At 32.9% G+C, this 17,522-nt stretch overlaps 1 pseudogene; it reads left to right on the forward strand.

Moving 5' to 3' along the window:
- Positions 1-13,283: 13,283 nt before the first annotated feature.
- LOC111030600 lies at positions 13,284-14,681 on the forward strand (annotated as a pseudogene).
- The last annotated feature ends 2,841 nt before the right edge of the window (positions 14,682-17,522 follow it).

Here is a 17,522-nt window from a genome sequence, read left to right on the forward strand (position 1 = left end):
AATACTGACGGAGCTAGATCCATAAATACATAAATACTTTGAATTGAAACACCAACGAAATTTGCGTGAAATTCCAAGTATCGTGGACTATAACTTTTTGCCAATTCAATTTAAAAATTTCCGATTTTCAACATTCTTTAGAATACGTTTAATGCTTTCTTTTGGAAAAAAGATATTAATATATTTAAATGATATATCAAGTGGTGCGATGACTAATGTATTTCTGTATACCTAATCTGACCCGAGTTAACTCGACTGCTGGTCAATCGGGTTGGACATCGATTCGGTCGACTTTCGTTGTCCATCGGTCTGTACACAACTCCTTTCTCGTTTAAAATTATAATAATATGAACGCTTCGAGTTTGTGAGAAAACACGAGTAAACATCGTTGACGTCATTAAATCTAAAACTTGTGCGTGTGTGCCATATTATTGTTTGGAAATTAATTTTGTGTTGAATCATTATGTAAGTAGTCACTGTCCGAATATTGTGCGAAAATATCGTTTTATAATATACGACCTCCGAGGGACCGAGAATATTCAAATTATCTGACCATGCTCATGTGTCAAATTAGACGTGAACTTAATAATATTATTACATAATCTGTAATAGTTCATGCTGAATTTTCGCCGGGACCATAAAATAGATTATTATAAGTGGTTTGTCTTAATATATTCAGCGAAGTTATTTCCTAAGTGATTTCTGCTATAAACAAACTTTATCCATTTTAATCGAGTTCATTTTTCAAGAATTTCGTGTTCGAAATAGCTTATAACAATTACATTCTAATGTGTCGAGGAAAAAACGAATTAGAGATTTCGAACGTATTGCTTCGAAAAAGTTATAGTTTTGACATCGGTCCAAGAATAGGTCGAAATTGTTTTAAACGTGAAACGTCATAATTCATTCGTTGACATTTTTAACGGCTTTCATTATGAAAACATGTTTTTCTTAGGAATCCCAAAAATTATTCTGGTACGCATTGATAATTTCAAGAAATAATAATACCTAATATTATATGGTTGGAAATGGGCAATTTTAAATCCTTTATAAATTTATAATATTGAGTTTGTTTATTTCATAAATATGACTTTTGCCCCGCAGTAAAAATGTTCTGTAAACGCCAAACGGTGACAATTTGATAAAATTTAAGCATCGTGGAATTATACTTTACAATTTTACACTATAAACCCACTAATGACAACGATTTATATTAAATTTGAAAAAAACAATAGTACCAACGACTCTGTAAATACATATACGATACAAAATCGTATGTAAATAACAGTGTTATATTTATTTTAATTTATGCCATCACAAGAACGAACAGACATATTATTTCACAACTAAATATAGTTATAATTGTTTTCCGGTTATCGGATTTAAATTAAGACACATTTTTAACGTATTTATAACATATTAACGTAATTCGTAAAACTATCGCAAATACATAGGCCATGCAAAATTGGGGCCTGGTGTGGCACGGTGGTTGGCCTCAGTCACGAACGTGTTCTGAGGTCAAGCTTCTGGCTGCGTCTCTAGTTCTCGGACGGGTGACCACCCAGGTTTTTAGTGAAAAATCCTCGCCACACACTCACGTGTTCCTCAACCAACCGTAACTCCCGTACAAAATGCTAATGGCCTTATAGTTGAAGATGCCATCAAGATTAATACAAAAAATATCTACAAAATTAGTTTCTTCATAAATCGATATTTTAGAATATTGTATTGATGTTTAACAAGTTTAAATTATCACTCACTGTTGATATTAATTTCATTACAATTAACAGTTTTCAGTACCCTGTACCCATATATTTTATTATATTTATGTAGGAAGTAAATAATTAAAATAGAGTTTTCAGTAGATGTCAGTTGCAGAACCAAACTGAATTTTGTTAAAAATATAGCATTGACCTAACGTAGAGACAACATATCTGCATCACGAGTACACACTATTTCAGTTAAAAATAATCAGTTTCATCAAATTAATGTTTTATATTTGATTTTAAGAATAAAACAAACTGTTGTGGGTGTACTGTATTTTCAAATGAAAGTGAATTCGGTACACCGAAAAGTACAAATAATAATTTCATTAAACTTTTATTATACGAGAATACATCCTCAAAATATTCGCATAAAAATGTACAGAGCTCACACAATATTATTTAGCAGTGAATTGGAACGTTAAGACAAGGAAAAAACTATAAACGCGACTGCAGCATATATCCAAGTCGCATAGTCAATGTGATATTTAATTTTAAATTTTAGGTCTAAATGACGCCCTAGCCAGTGCCACGTGCACCCAAAAATTCACTCCGAGGAACATAATATAGTAGGTAGTAAAAATGTGGTCATTACGCAATATAGTATAGAGTCCTTTATTGCGTTCAACCAGTTGAATTTAATAATACTTATATAAAATGTACGATGTCGTGTCTTTTTTAACGGACTTTTGCGCGTGATGCGTATAATAATATATAATATTATTTACGTTTGAACTGATGCAGTGCGGAGACTTTAATTATTACAATTGTATATTATTATTATTAAAAAACACACCGAGGTGATCGCTCTCCGCCGAACAGTGTTTTATTCGCAATAAATTGGTACGACGCTGAATAAAGGACGAGAATAATCCCGGCAGGCACCTCCTCGCCGCACAGTCATCGATACACCACATTTCGGTCGACGATCTCAAAATCGGAGGATTTGTCGTCGTATTTATTCCGCTCGGCAAAGTTTAAAATTTCAGGGTCGTTACTCGCGGGAGGCGAAAAGGTTTCCTTCAGATTTCTACGATTTTTCAATCGTCTCAAAGCGTCGCGTCGTATAGGCATATTATATATGTATGTACATATTATATTGTTTATGCATCGGGCCGTCTCTACGTACGCCCCTCCCCCCTCCCCATCACTCTTGTTACTTCACCGCGGGACTTACGATGCGGGTTTTTACTGATCGTAAACCAATACGTTCCCCAGTTTCGATATAAAAAACTGATTATTTTATCGTGAACAGGCCAACATCTAAAAAAAAACAAAGCGTTGAAGTCTTAAGATCAATTCTGATTGTCATAGAAAGATTTAAAATAGTGTATCTTCTTATACGTATACGTAAAACAAAAAGAAAGATGTCTGGCGCTTTTATTTCTCAATATATTTAGAAAAGAATCGCCCAAGGAACACGAAACAAGTCACCGAGTTTTTATAATTCTCAACACCACGCACATATGAAAACGCAAATATTATAATATAAATAAGACGTAGTACAGAAGTTGTTTACAACTCTCTCATAATACAAATCAATGGTTTGTATCATAAATTATAATATTATGTACCTAATTAACATAATATAACTTGTACCTAATCCAATTTTTTGTTGTTTTCCTCAAATATCGGTGCATCTAGGCTATATCCTTCTGGTTTATATATAAATACCGAACGAGTACGACCTATATTGATATGGACTAGAAAAAACATTCGAGTCAAATTTATGCGTAGGGACCTCGATGAATCAAAATTATACATTTATTATTTCGTTAATTCGATACTTTCTACAATTTTAATTATTATTCAATTTCCCGATCGGACTTTTAGGATTATCGTTGTGGGTCATCGACTGTAATGATTATTATTCTGCGATTACCGCGGTAATCGTACGGGTTACACTACCCTCGCAAAACTCTAAATTCAGTTTGTGTACGCACACTCGTCTATAGTAATTTTTAACGTTTTATAGATTTTTTTATTCTTGGCTGCAGTTTGACGTTTGTACGGCGTTGTGTATTATTAAAACGGTTTGATTCTCTTCACAACAGTTTGGGTTTACGACTAACACAACTATAGCAAGAGCGAGAAATGTCGCGTTTAAAAATTATCATTGGACCGACATCAAAAGAACCTTATATAATCCCTCTTTAATGCAAAACATTTTTTATTAAGAGTTTTAATACAGCATTCCTATAATTTAATCTTGAGAAAAAAAGTAGCTCTGTGAGTACAATAACACAACGTAAAATGATTTTGAACGCCTCATCCGGTCCTTGTACTCTTTTATTAAAAATCTTATTAACATCGTATTGCTTTTAAATCATTGTTAATAAATTTAATAGTATCGAATTGAATTGTCTGTCGTTTTATTTATTATCTGTTCGCAAGTTTAAATGTTTTTTTTTTCACAGACGCGTCCCCGCTTAAGAATAAAATTCTATATTCAAATAAAAACTGTATAACATTACTTCTATTAAAAGCCGACGAAGTACATAGTACTACTTAAGTACTTACCCCGATGAATCGCATATAAAATATTGCCCGTGTTCGAAATCAAACTGCAAGCGATTACCTACTTAATAAAATTACGAAAAAATAATAATAATAAGGCCCCTTAATATTTACTACTACTGTTATTATAATATCATATTGATATTTGTTCATACAATGTATGATGTACATTAAGTATTATAGTAAATAACAATTTGAAAGTATAGTCGATCTCATGATTTATGCAATAAACACCTAGTTTATTAAATCGTACATCAGCGTAATATTTAAAACGATTTTTTCAGAATTCATTCGCTAATACTATACGGACGATTAATTATTTTGGTGATTTGTTCTTCGTTCACGAATGGAGAACCGATTTTTATTTAAATTATCAACTCTGGAAAATGCGGTTATCACTGTGCATCGAACATTTTCCACGCTGATGTCTTCGACCTTCGTCCACGCCTGCTGACGTTATATTATATTCACAACGGTAAATCGAAAAAATAATAAGCAATGAATGTTTAAATCTGCCGATGGATGAAGCGGTTTTAATATTGTTATTGCTTATAAGTTATGAACTTATAACATTTATACAAAAAAAAAAGGAAAAATATTGGTGTTACAATAACGCATATGTGTACTACTACTCCCGGTGGACTAAATGTTTGATCCACGTCATTGACCTGATGAAAACTTGGCGTAAACATTTGACTTGTACAAATAAACATAGTTGTATACGTAACATGTTGTTTGCTGCAGTTACATATAGGTAGTAATATACCGTATAAAATTGAACATGATCGAAGAGGATATGAATCCACATTTACCTATATGAGCTGGGTACTCCAAACACACCGTTTTATGAAAGTTTATTATTATTATCACTTCTCGGTAAAGTTTTCGATTTGTAAGAATCCTTTATTATTCCTTGGGGGTACTGAATTTAAGGTCATCGGCGTGACGGTGCCGATCGATCTACGAATAACCACGGACTGATCGTTGCAGTTGGTGTTTTCGCGAATATATTATTATTTGTAATATTATATTATATCTACCAACGCGTTTTCTCTGTTGTAATAAAACACTTATATGCAATTTACGTATAATAAGATATGTTTAGTCCTGTATTCCTGCTTAGTATTTCCACACCACAGATATACGTATTATATGCTATCTATTAAATTTTATTGGCGTTTGCTGGCTAATGAGATATCCGATACCTACTAAAGTATAGGTGTCGTTGATCAAAAAATCTAAACGCGTACGTCAACCGAGAAGACAAATTGCACAAAACTATACACACGATATTGTAGAGAAAAATCCCGTATAAGTATACACCGCGGTCACGAGTTATCGCTACAATGAGTCAGTATAAATTAAAACATGTACTTATATATACCTAATATATATTTTTGTAGTAATAATAATCTAGTTAATCAGGTATATATATTAGCTAACGTATGGGTCATGTACATAATCTAATGGTATTATAATACCTATATAATGTGGCAGCCAGTAAATGATAGAATTATCAAAATAAGAGGAACGTGAATTGCAGGTATTAGTGTCGTAATCATCCTGCAGGACTGAGTCAAATACTTATGACGCGAGTAGGTGCGTACAATGTAGGGGTCCCATATGCTCGACACCAGATTTCAGTATCTTAGAATTATTTAGATATTAGAAGATACCCGATACTTACACATTTAAATATATAAATAAACTAATAGATACTCGATACGCATATTCGATATTTGATACGTTTGATTTTTTAATTTTTTTTCGATAATAGTTAATAACAGTATTTTCGGTAATAAGATATAACGTTATTATATAATATTATTGAAAATTACTTTTGATATTATGTACACCGTGGTCAATAAGACAATGGTGTCAATTAAAAAACGAATATCCAACAATAACAGTCCAAAATTAGTAGATACACCATGAAAAATGGGCATTTTTATAATTGAATATACCTACTACGATCGTATACGATACAGAAATATGGTGTTCTAACGGTATAAGCACTCAATAATTCAAGAAGTTGTAAAATATTATATTTTTTGTTCACCATTATGTTTGTTGGTATTAACCACTCAAAAGTATTCAATTCAACTCTAAACAACACTATCGGATATAAAGATTAAAATATAAAGTAAAAATATTTCGAAATAACGAGCGTCCATTGAACCACCCCGTATACTGTATAATATAGTGTACGGAGAGTTTACGACTTTTTCAAAAGCGATAGTGAGAAAAATAAGTAACTTAGTTCTGTGTGTGTGTAAGTGTGACTGTGTGTGTGTGTGTGTGTGTGTGTGTGTTATTTATGTCTGAAAGAGGACTTTTTAGGACTATAACCGCTAACATCAACTTACTACCGTCGAGGTCGGTTCTTACAATACAAGCAGAAAAAGCCGAACAGCCGAAACACGCACACGGCAGTTATTAGTTATTACATCATATTAATAATATTACCTACCTATTATATGGGTTCGACAAACACGCGAGCTCTCCTTTGTCGGCCGTGGAAAGGACATAATATCGACGACAACCTAGTCACGATGGAGACTCGCATATTATATACGGAAAAACACGACGCTCGTTATCCAAGAATATATATTTTTTTCATGTCTATTTACGTTTTATTTTACTCGGCTTCTTCTTTCATTCCTTGTATACTACGATAAATAGGTCAAATTGTTATGTCCGCGACGATCCGGACGAGTGACGAGACATCGTTTTCACCACCTCGTGGACATACGCGATACGAAGAGAAAGAACTTAGCACCTCCGATAGATCATCAATCGATCGTATATTAAAATAATGCATGTCTCGCGGCTATATTCAACTCCCGAGCCGACAAATTTCCCTCATTTCACTCTTCAGATATATTTTATGTTTTAACTGTCACATGGTTAAACAATACCTATTTTTTGTTTTTGTACGCATATTTACGGACGACCGACTTTCATAGTTCTATGATACATTGAAAAAGACAGCTTACCTGATAATTAAGAAGCCGACGTACTGTACTGGATTGTATTTATTAAATATTCTTGACGGTGAAATGTAACTGGACCATCTTCTCGATAACCACGAAACGCAATATTTTTCCAGTCTGTCACCCTATAAAAATATTATGGTTATTAAAATCTATATAAGTAAACAGTCCTATTTTTTTGCTACTTTGTATTTTATTACATTACGACTACATTATATATAATGTTTATAAATAATAAGTTATAGCAAGTTCTTTGAAAATCATTTTCAAATTGATTATAATAATATTTGTAATAACGAGTGTTACTGTGCAATCTGAATATTCTGAATATCTAGCAATTAACGAATCATAATTTCTTAATAGGTTGGTGAATGAATAATTAATATTAGTACCATCACTAACTTTTTCAACTACCATATTTTATGAAGAGTGTTGAAGACCTTCCGGTTTCCAAAATTAAATTAATAACTGTACATAAAGTGTTTTGCAAACTACACTCCAGACGATGTTTGAATATTCTAGCCAAGGCAGTTTTTCAAACTATTCAATCGGCGGTATCGTTTATTTTCTTTCCCTCATTTTATATGAATTAAATGAGGAATAGTCTTTTTAGTATAAGTACATAAACAATTATACTATTAAAGTCATACTTCCAAAGAGGAAATGAGTATTTATAAATTTATTATATTTCCATATACGTTTCAAGAACATAAATTAATTTTAATAATAGTGATATGTAAACCTAAGTGATGAGAGTAATTTAATAGTTTTATTTCTTTAACTATTATATTCTTAAAAAAAAGAGCTCCAGGGGTGCCGGATCCACCCATCGCTCCGCTCCCCAGATAACCATCTCTGTACCTACAACGAAGTCCAGTCGTGGTTGGCGCATGCGCATATGCGCACACTTAACATATATTTATAATACATTATATGTACAATGCGTACGTGCTTAAAGGACGTACCAATGTACACCTAACCATATGATAATAATATATCTTGCATTACACGCGACGACGGCGTGTATAACCCAGATATCTCTAGCCGGATGACTGTCGTTGGCGCATTTTTTCGTTCGCATCACAGTCGGAGTGAAATATGTCGGGGGACAGGGACAAAGATTCAGAAAGAGGGGGGAGAGTGAGAGAGCGAGAGACATTGAGGGACTGAGGAAGAGAAATTAAGAGAGTGATTGGGTTAGAACGACGAAGAGAACCATATGAAGGATATAATAGAATATATGAGTGGGGAGAAGAAAAAAAGAGTGAGAGAGACCGTGTGTGTGTGACGGACGGATGAGGAACATTCGAAATAAAAGCGAAAAGAGTGTATAATATTATATAGGTAATGAACGAGACAGAGAGAGAGAAAAGATAAACATTTTATATTTTTATGCGCACATTTTTTTTCTCTCTGCGTGTGTGGGTGATACCCGTATATAATAATGCAGCGCAATAAATCAAGATACGATATGGGTAGGCTGGGCGGAAAGGAATAAACTAACATAAAACGTGTGTTTTTCGGGACTCGGAGCAACGATATTGGGTGTCCCTGAGATCGTCACGGGCCCGGTCGGTCGGTCGGTTGGTTGTTTATTTTTATTATTTTTTTTTTTTAACTTTTCGACTAGGACATAGAAAAAACGATTGACATTACTTTTCTAGCGAGTAGGGACGTGAAGTCGTCAACTATTTTGACGTGTAATAAAAAAAAAACGGCTCTGTGGTGGTCGTATTACAATATAACGAAAACTCTTTTATTTACTACACATACGTCAGAGTGAAAAGTATACGAAATGTACTTATTTATCGTATAAAACGATTATAAATGTATACATGCTAATATTATAATACTATGCATAGTGTATGTCTAACCGACTTGAGTGAATATTTTAATTGAAATAATAATAGTGTAGGCATACGAAAAACAAATATTTTAAAAATAATTTTTCATTTCTGTTTCATTTAAGTGCATAATAATACATGCGATTTAAGCACCAAAAAAACAATTATAAAATTTACCATTAAATATTACTCATCCGCATAGTTATATTGTTATTTTCATTACATTTATGTCTGAACTTTGGATTTTTTTCATAAATTAAATACAACACTAAAAGAAACAAAACAAAAATGATCTATGATTGTACTTGGTTAAAAAAAAAATTAAGATTTTAATTCTAAAATTCCACCAGTCATCTTTATGTAATTAGTGTTCGTTATGTTTATCATCTCTGATAGAAGCTAAATTGGATTAACTTGAATAATTTTGTTTTAAACTAAAACTATCTTCTAAGTTTTGGTAAATATAACAAACATTTTCCTCGTGTAATTTATAATTTTCAAATTAACATCGAAGTAATTTGCTATTTAAAATGTAGAACGTTCTTCCTCTTTTTTATTTAGTTTTAGTTGTATGAAATATACATCCTAATGAATATCTAATGAACTAAATGTATTAGCCACTGTAGAAATTAGGTTACAAAAATATTATAACGACAGAATAATGTAAAAAAAATATATATATTGTAGAGAATAAATTGCACGGTGTTGGGCACTTGTCTCGCTTCGCTCACATCGACTTAAGCGAGTATTGCATTATGTGATATTATAAAATACGCTTTTAAAATTGTAAGTGCTCATAAAAATAATTTATGATTAAAGATTTCCAAAATGTATTGAATATTATTATACATAAAATATACTAGCTTAGGTAATTTACCCTACTTCACGCTGTTAGAGTGAACAAATACTTAAAATACGGAGGTTATATCGGTGTGCTTTCTCGATTTTATTGTATCGGGAAAATTCAGATAATTAATTAATTAGTTAATTTGACCGAAAAGGGAAATTTGTATGTGACGGATTAAATATATAGTATTTAGCATGTTTTCCGATTATTCTCCAAACTAAGGGTGTTCGACCTTTTGAAAGAATTCAGCCACATTAAGAGAGTAGAAGTTATCGTGGACCTCACACATTTTTATAATAATACATTTTATTCTTAATTATACAATAACGAATTGTGGAAATATTTTAGTTTCATATTTTTAATATATTTTTTTCCTCGTAGTATTTATAATTGATTTGAGGTTTTGAAATTTACGTGGGTCGCATTAAAATCAACCACCCGCCGTGGTTTGGACAACCTGAATCTAAACTTTCCTGAAATCTCTATGAACAATCTCTGAAACTTTCGTCAACATCGGTCGAGTAGTTTTGACTGTTTTGAGAGCTACAAACCTAAGGACATTGCTTGGTTGTATATTTTATAATTACAGAATATGAATCAAAAAGGGAAATATTATTCTCTGTTATTAAAAACAAAATCCCATAACAACGAGTGTAGAGTCGGCTACAGCCAATATAATTTTTTTTTTTATAAATGTATTTCTGTAACCCATAACAACCCTGTACATATAAATAAAAAAATAATTCAATACGATATTCATGGTGTGAGCCACCGCATATATATATTACATAATATATAATATAACATGTATTATAATAAAATAACATAATATATCTTTGTTTAACTTTAGACCGACGAATCAATTTCTAAGTACCTACGGCATTTAACTATATACCTAGCAAATCACTATTTCCGCTCAGAAATGATTTCACACTCGAATTGAAGCCAATCGGTATGATTGAATATACATTTTGGACGATAATCGTTTAATAATCAAACGAAACGTATAGCACTGACTTTGCGACGCCACGTGCGCACATCGCGAACCTTTGACGGCTTCAATGTGTATCGGACAGCCGATCTGTGTGGACTGCAGGCAGTCTATATTATACCTAGGTCTACCGCTGCCACACACATCATAATCTCATAAGTACGTGAACGCGTTTATATATTTTTACCAGTACGTCGCACGTGGCGTGTATGATATTATATTTAGTCGTGACAAGTATAAACACGTTCCATGAGGCCTGCAAGGAAAATTATGGTTCTATATGCGTGTGGGTTAGCGTGATGGCGGCGGCGAGTCACCCGATGATGCCGCATCACACATTTTATCATATACATGCACTTACTGCACTAAATATATAAACCATATAATATAGGCTATTATACTTTAGGGTTTACATTGTACGTGGCTGGACGTCTCGTTTACAGTCATTTTACGTTATTATCATCTATATATTATATGCGACTATGCGTGAGCGAACGTCTTGGAAAAAAAAAATAACACTCAATACAATAATATAATATATGCGTATAAGTATTAACTCGTGTACGTAACTTAAGTGTGTTTGTGCATAATATATTCTGACACGGTGTACGGAAATGAATTAATTAAACACAATATAAGAAAAAGTTTTTTTTTCTTAAAAAATAATAAAAAAGAAGAAACCTCCGACGGGTTTTCGTGTTCAAGGCGTGTAATAATCGAGTTAATATCGCACCGGTGGGCTTGTAAAATAGACCAATCCTACCGTGAGAAAAACGAGATAAAGTGTTTCAGTCGTGAAAAAACTCGAGGTTCCCGTTTCAGGCGCGCATATAGGTGTATATATATATAGCATAGTATTATATGAATAAGACGTTTTCGAGCAGCAAGTTGGACGCTAATACTCGGGCTGTAGAGATACGGTCTGAGTGTAATTTCAAACGAAAAAAAGAAAGCAAAAAAAATCACCAAACGAAAGTCCACCCCCCCAACAACTCGAAAGTATATTATTATATCCGTTGAACCATATATTGGATGGGTTCATACACTCGCCATGTGCGTCTATAATATGTGTTCTTCGCGAGCTTACAAGTTATTAATTATGACAAGAGCCCGACGCCCTCCTTAGAACATAAATATTTTTTCACTCGATTAATATATGTTTAATTTATAACTATATACTACGCTTGTACCAAAAAGCGTCACTGGCAAAGCTTACGCGACACTAAGGATCCAATCGGACGATCGGATTTTGGCGAAATTCGGTCATCTGTTTGGTCCCTGTTAAGGTTTCTGTGGTAATATAACGTAATTATCAATTCGTCTTATCTTTGTATAATAATAAATTAAGTTCAATTGAAAATTTTATTTTTTATTCTTCCATTACAAAATTAATTTTTTTTTACCACGATGGACCTTTTTTTCGACCACTATTTATCAAGGTAAATATTATTCATATTATTACACATAACAGAATAATACATTGTACATCTAATATTAACATATATACGTATTTATTCTTCTTTTATTATTTCTTCGTCGGAAAGTTGACCGTTTTTCATAGCTGATAAATACTTTACTTTGTACATAATGCTTAAAAGTGTGTTTAAGTTTCCTCATAAGATAACCGATATTGGGATTTGGGGTAATTGATCTTTATACAATCGACTAATATTCCGCTAAAAATCGACTGATTGGCGACTCTTGGTTTATAAGAACAATGCCTGATACTGTCGTAAATATTGGTCGAGTAGTTTTTGAGTTTGTAAGCCACATGCGTTATGCGTATGGCGCATAATATTGTTGTCTTATAAATAATATATTTTATAGATGTTTATACTTTTAAATACCAGCTACCTATAAATGATAAGCTTCAAATGGATTGCTATTAATTGACATTCAAAAATTTGAAGTGTACACGCACAAAAGTAAAGTATAAATAAATTAAGTATAATAAGTTATAATTTTAATTCATAGCAATCCATTTAATTACATTTATACTAATTATTAATTATTATCCTCTACATCGTGCATTGAATATAGATACATGCAGTACTATTTATAAATGATTATAATTTACCAAGGCTCATAATATTATAATTATATAAAGGATCATATTAAATCCATGATTATATTAGATCATTTTGATATTTTAAGATACGTATATTCTATGTTACTATAAATATGAATATTGTCTTTACACTATTTTCACAATAGATGAACTTTAACAGCATTACTAATGTGTTGAAACACTTGAAACGACTAGATTTTTTCAAATAAATAGTGGAGTTTATTGTTTAGTGTGTACTACTTTGAATCCAGGCCATAACTATGTCAAGCCACGAAGTGTTAGTTTCAATGAAAGACGTTCCAAAAATTGCAATTGATTTACTTCGTAAAAAGGTTGGTACCTACTACCTATACCTAAAGTGTACGGTTAACAATGTCTTCACATTTTTTTATATATTTCAGATTTGATGTCAAAATATGCTATTCTATGCATGTCACTCGGGCAGAAATGATGAAAGATATCCCTGGAAAATTCGCAATATTTTGTGGTTCATCGATTAAAATTGATGAAGAATTAATTAAAACTGCAGGTTCAAAAACTTATTACAACTACATAAAATAAAATAAAATATTGCAGGTAACTGATGTAGTTAATCATTTTCAATGTTATAGGCCCCAGTCTAAAGGTGGTTGGAACCTTATGTGTGGGATATGATCACGTTGACTTGACTGCAATGAAAAAATATGGCATACATTTGGGATGCTCGCATGATGTTTCATCCAAAACTGTAGCAGAAACAACAGTTGGATTGTTAATATCAACAACGAGACGGTTTTTCGAAGCAAATCATGCATTGAAAATGTACATTAAATAATAACATAGTTGAATGTAAGTAAAAAATCATTTTTTTTTAGAGGTGTATGGAAAGAAGTAACACCTTCTTGGATGTGTGGTAGAGGTATTAGATACTCTGTTGTTGGAATTATTGGATGTGGCAACATTGGGACATCGATTGCAAAGATATTGAAGACATTTGAAATTTCTCAATTGTTGTACACTAGTAGAACTGAAAAACCTGATGGTAAAATGTTATGCAATTAAGCCTTTAATACTATACAATAATAATACAAACTTTTAACTCGTGATTAATTAGTCAAAGCTCTCGGTGGAAAATTTGTTACTGTCGATGAGCTTGTTGGACAAAGTGATTTCATAATTATTTCTATTGCACTGAATGAGGGCACGAAGTTTATCATTAACAAAGAACGCATTGCCAAAATGAAGTCAAACGCTGTATTGGTGAACATTGGTCGTGGATGTAAGACACATTTTAAACATGCACATTGTTATTTTGGATCGGTATTATCTATGTCAATATTTGAGTTTTCAGAACTTGTTGACCAAAACGCACTCATTGAAGCATTAAAAGATAATTGAATTGGAGGTGCTGGCCTAGACGTTATGACACCAGAACCATTACCACTTGATAATCCTTTGATGAAGATGGCCAATATTGGTACGTACAACGAAATATTATTTAGTTACATGGATGTTTACGAACAGTATTAAATTAATATGTTATATTATTTTTGGACATCAGTGTTGTTGACATTGGGAGTGCCACCGTTGAAACACGGACAGAAATGTCTATTATCACTGCCAAAAATATAATTGCTGTTTTGGATAATACCCCGATGCCAAAAGAAATTCAGTTTTAACTTAACTCTTATATAAGTACTTATCAAAAATTGATTAAAAATAAACTGATTTGTGAATGTTACAAAAGAGTATACAATTTTATTTATTTTTGCATTTATTGATTTAAAGTTATTGAATTTAATATTTTAAGTATGTTTTGTTACAAGAATCATTATTTTATCGACCAATTGTATCACGAGCTCGAATTGTTCAGTATATACATTTTATTTGTGTGCAATTTAATTTGATGAAACTACCATGATCTAACATATCAAATATTTCATTACTGTTTGATTAAAACTAAATATTTTAGCAATTTATATTAATTCTAGATGTATTGACGCATTCATAAGTTTGCGCAGACATTGTGAACAGCCTGAGACAGGATAATCAGATAATATTATAAATAATCGGATTCAAACCTAAGTTTGGTTCCAAAAACTATTCTGATTGGACCGAGGCGTAACATTTTTTTCAAGAACTCGGTGTTTTAACGGGATGGGTAATATACTTCCACGGAAGCTATACCTCACTCGGTGTTATCATGAAATTGATTTCGGTCTAACGAGATTTATCGCACTCGCTTAGCCGGTTAACCCAGTTTTTTTATTTTTCAATTTCCCCGAAAATTACAGTCAACACGCCGATAGCTTTCATTTTAAGAAATCGATAAATTCTTCCGACGATTTTTATTACTGATCTTATATCGATGAACCGTTTAGTAATTTGAATGAGGGATTCGTATCACTGATAACTCTATGGGGATGACAAATCTCTCATGGAAAACGATTTTGCGATAAATTGAAGCAATGGTTATAACCTACAGGTACCACGCGGAAGTATAACCCCGAACCCTCTCCCTCTTACCACTCGAAACGGTGTAACGTGATAAGCTGAGAAATCACAATATTATAAGTATAATATATTCGCTGGTTTTCGATTATCTGCTCGCCCTCAATTGACTGTCCGTCAAGAGCGTGAGACCGTTCAAACCGACACCCTGTACATGGGCGCAATATATACTTCAGTGGTCTGTACATAATACCGTCTAGGAGTATATACATATATTGTTTATATATAGAGAGAAAGCGAAACGGAGGGAAAAAGTCTTACGACGCAACCGACCGAGAGACGAGACGGAGAGGAGTCGATAGAAAAATGGAGTATCCAGGGCCCGAGAGATGTATTATGTATAATAAACATTATAATAATATATATATGCGACGGGTCGTCTGGATTCAAAGTCGTTGGGTGCGTATCCTCGGCGGCGGCGTAGAGGGTTGGGGCGTTCGTTCATTAAACATGATTAAAACTCGAGCCCCGTCAGCCCTTTTACGCATACTGATTGATGCCGTTTTTCAACACGATCCCATCGCGGCCAATCTCCTTCAACAACAAGCAATACATTCTTTGACAATGTACATATACATAAACATACGTATAGCCTACAACACAACTGCAATAATGGTATTATTTTATTATTATATTGCGCGTAATAATAACGTTTTAATTGAAAATGTACTGCGGTGGCGGCGGCGTTTTAGGGGTGGACCCCAATTAAGAGGTCTGATTTTAAAAATTACGAGCTCGCGAGCGCTCTCAGAGTTAATTACGATTTTTTTTTGTTTTACCCACACCGACTATTTTTTAAAAGACCCGTTTTTATTATACATGCTGCGCGCTCGTGACCACGAATCATAACACACACACACGCACACACTCATACACACACACTCGTTTATAATATGCATACACGTTTTTTTCTGATTCAATTAACAATATATCAATCGATATGTATCTACCGCCTATATAATACATATTTTATTATAGGTAAGTACTCTTATACTGTTTATCCAACTGCAATTTGCGATTTATTGTTATCATATAATACGTATGTATTATTATACTGCGAAACCGAACAACTATCGCTCGTGATATAAGAAGTCGAAATAGGCACTGGCTGTCGTTATTTCGATACTGTCGGTGATAAAACGATTTAACCATTCGAGTGTTGCGAATTTACGGTGCGCGTGCAGGACAAGATTTTGTCGGATAAATTACTATCAAACCAAAAAACAAAAAAATCAATTACGAACTCTATCTGTGTGTAATGGACTTTTAATTAAACGAATTTTTTTTTCGCCACGATATCCCACCACCACGCACACCACCGCATCATCACAGGTCGTAACGAAAACGGGAAAACGTTTACGAGTTCGATTTGATTTATATCACACATATCATACAGTATTATTGTAAGCGCATAAATATGCGTGTGTAGGTATATAGCTATACGGTACTGCGGGCGTGAGTATAAATAATAATAATAATAATAATAATAATAATACGAGTATACGTGTAATTGTGTTAAACGAATCGAATCGGATGAGTGAAAATTAAAAAACTATAGCACCCAGCGATTATTATAATATTATTATTGTTGCGTACGCGAATCGCACCCAATAGCGGTTTGCCCCGAAATGTTGGCGTGTTTCCAACGTCCGGTCTGGGGATAGAGCTATATAATATTATATACAACTACCGCAGCGGCGACGGTAACGGTGACTAATGTTTGATATATATATATATACATAAAAAAGGAACAATAAATATATATATTTACACTCGAGCCCTTCCCGTGCCTCGTCGCTCACATTTATGTATTATATAAACGAAATAATTAATTACGATATGGACGCGCCTAAAAGTGAAATATTTGGCAGTTTTATTTTTTTACAATTAAAACCTGCAGCTGTGCGAAGGTATATATATATATATATTATTCCATTGTCTGCAACTGCTTCGAACAATCGCTCCCCCGACAGAAAAAAAGAAAAACGAAAGAAAAAATGGTCATTAAA

Source organism: Myzus persicae, unplaced genomic scaffold (genome assembly GCF_001856785.1).
Source record: "Myzus persicae strain clone G006 unplaced genomic scaffold, MPER_G0061.0, whole genome shotgun sequence".
In the NCBI taxonomy this organism is placed as follows: domain Eukaryota; kingdom Metazoa; phylum Arthropoda; class Insecta; order Hemiptera; family Aphididae; genus Myzus; species Myzus persicae.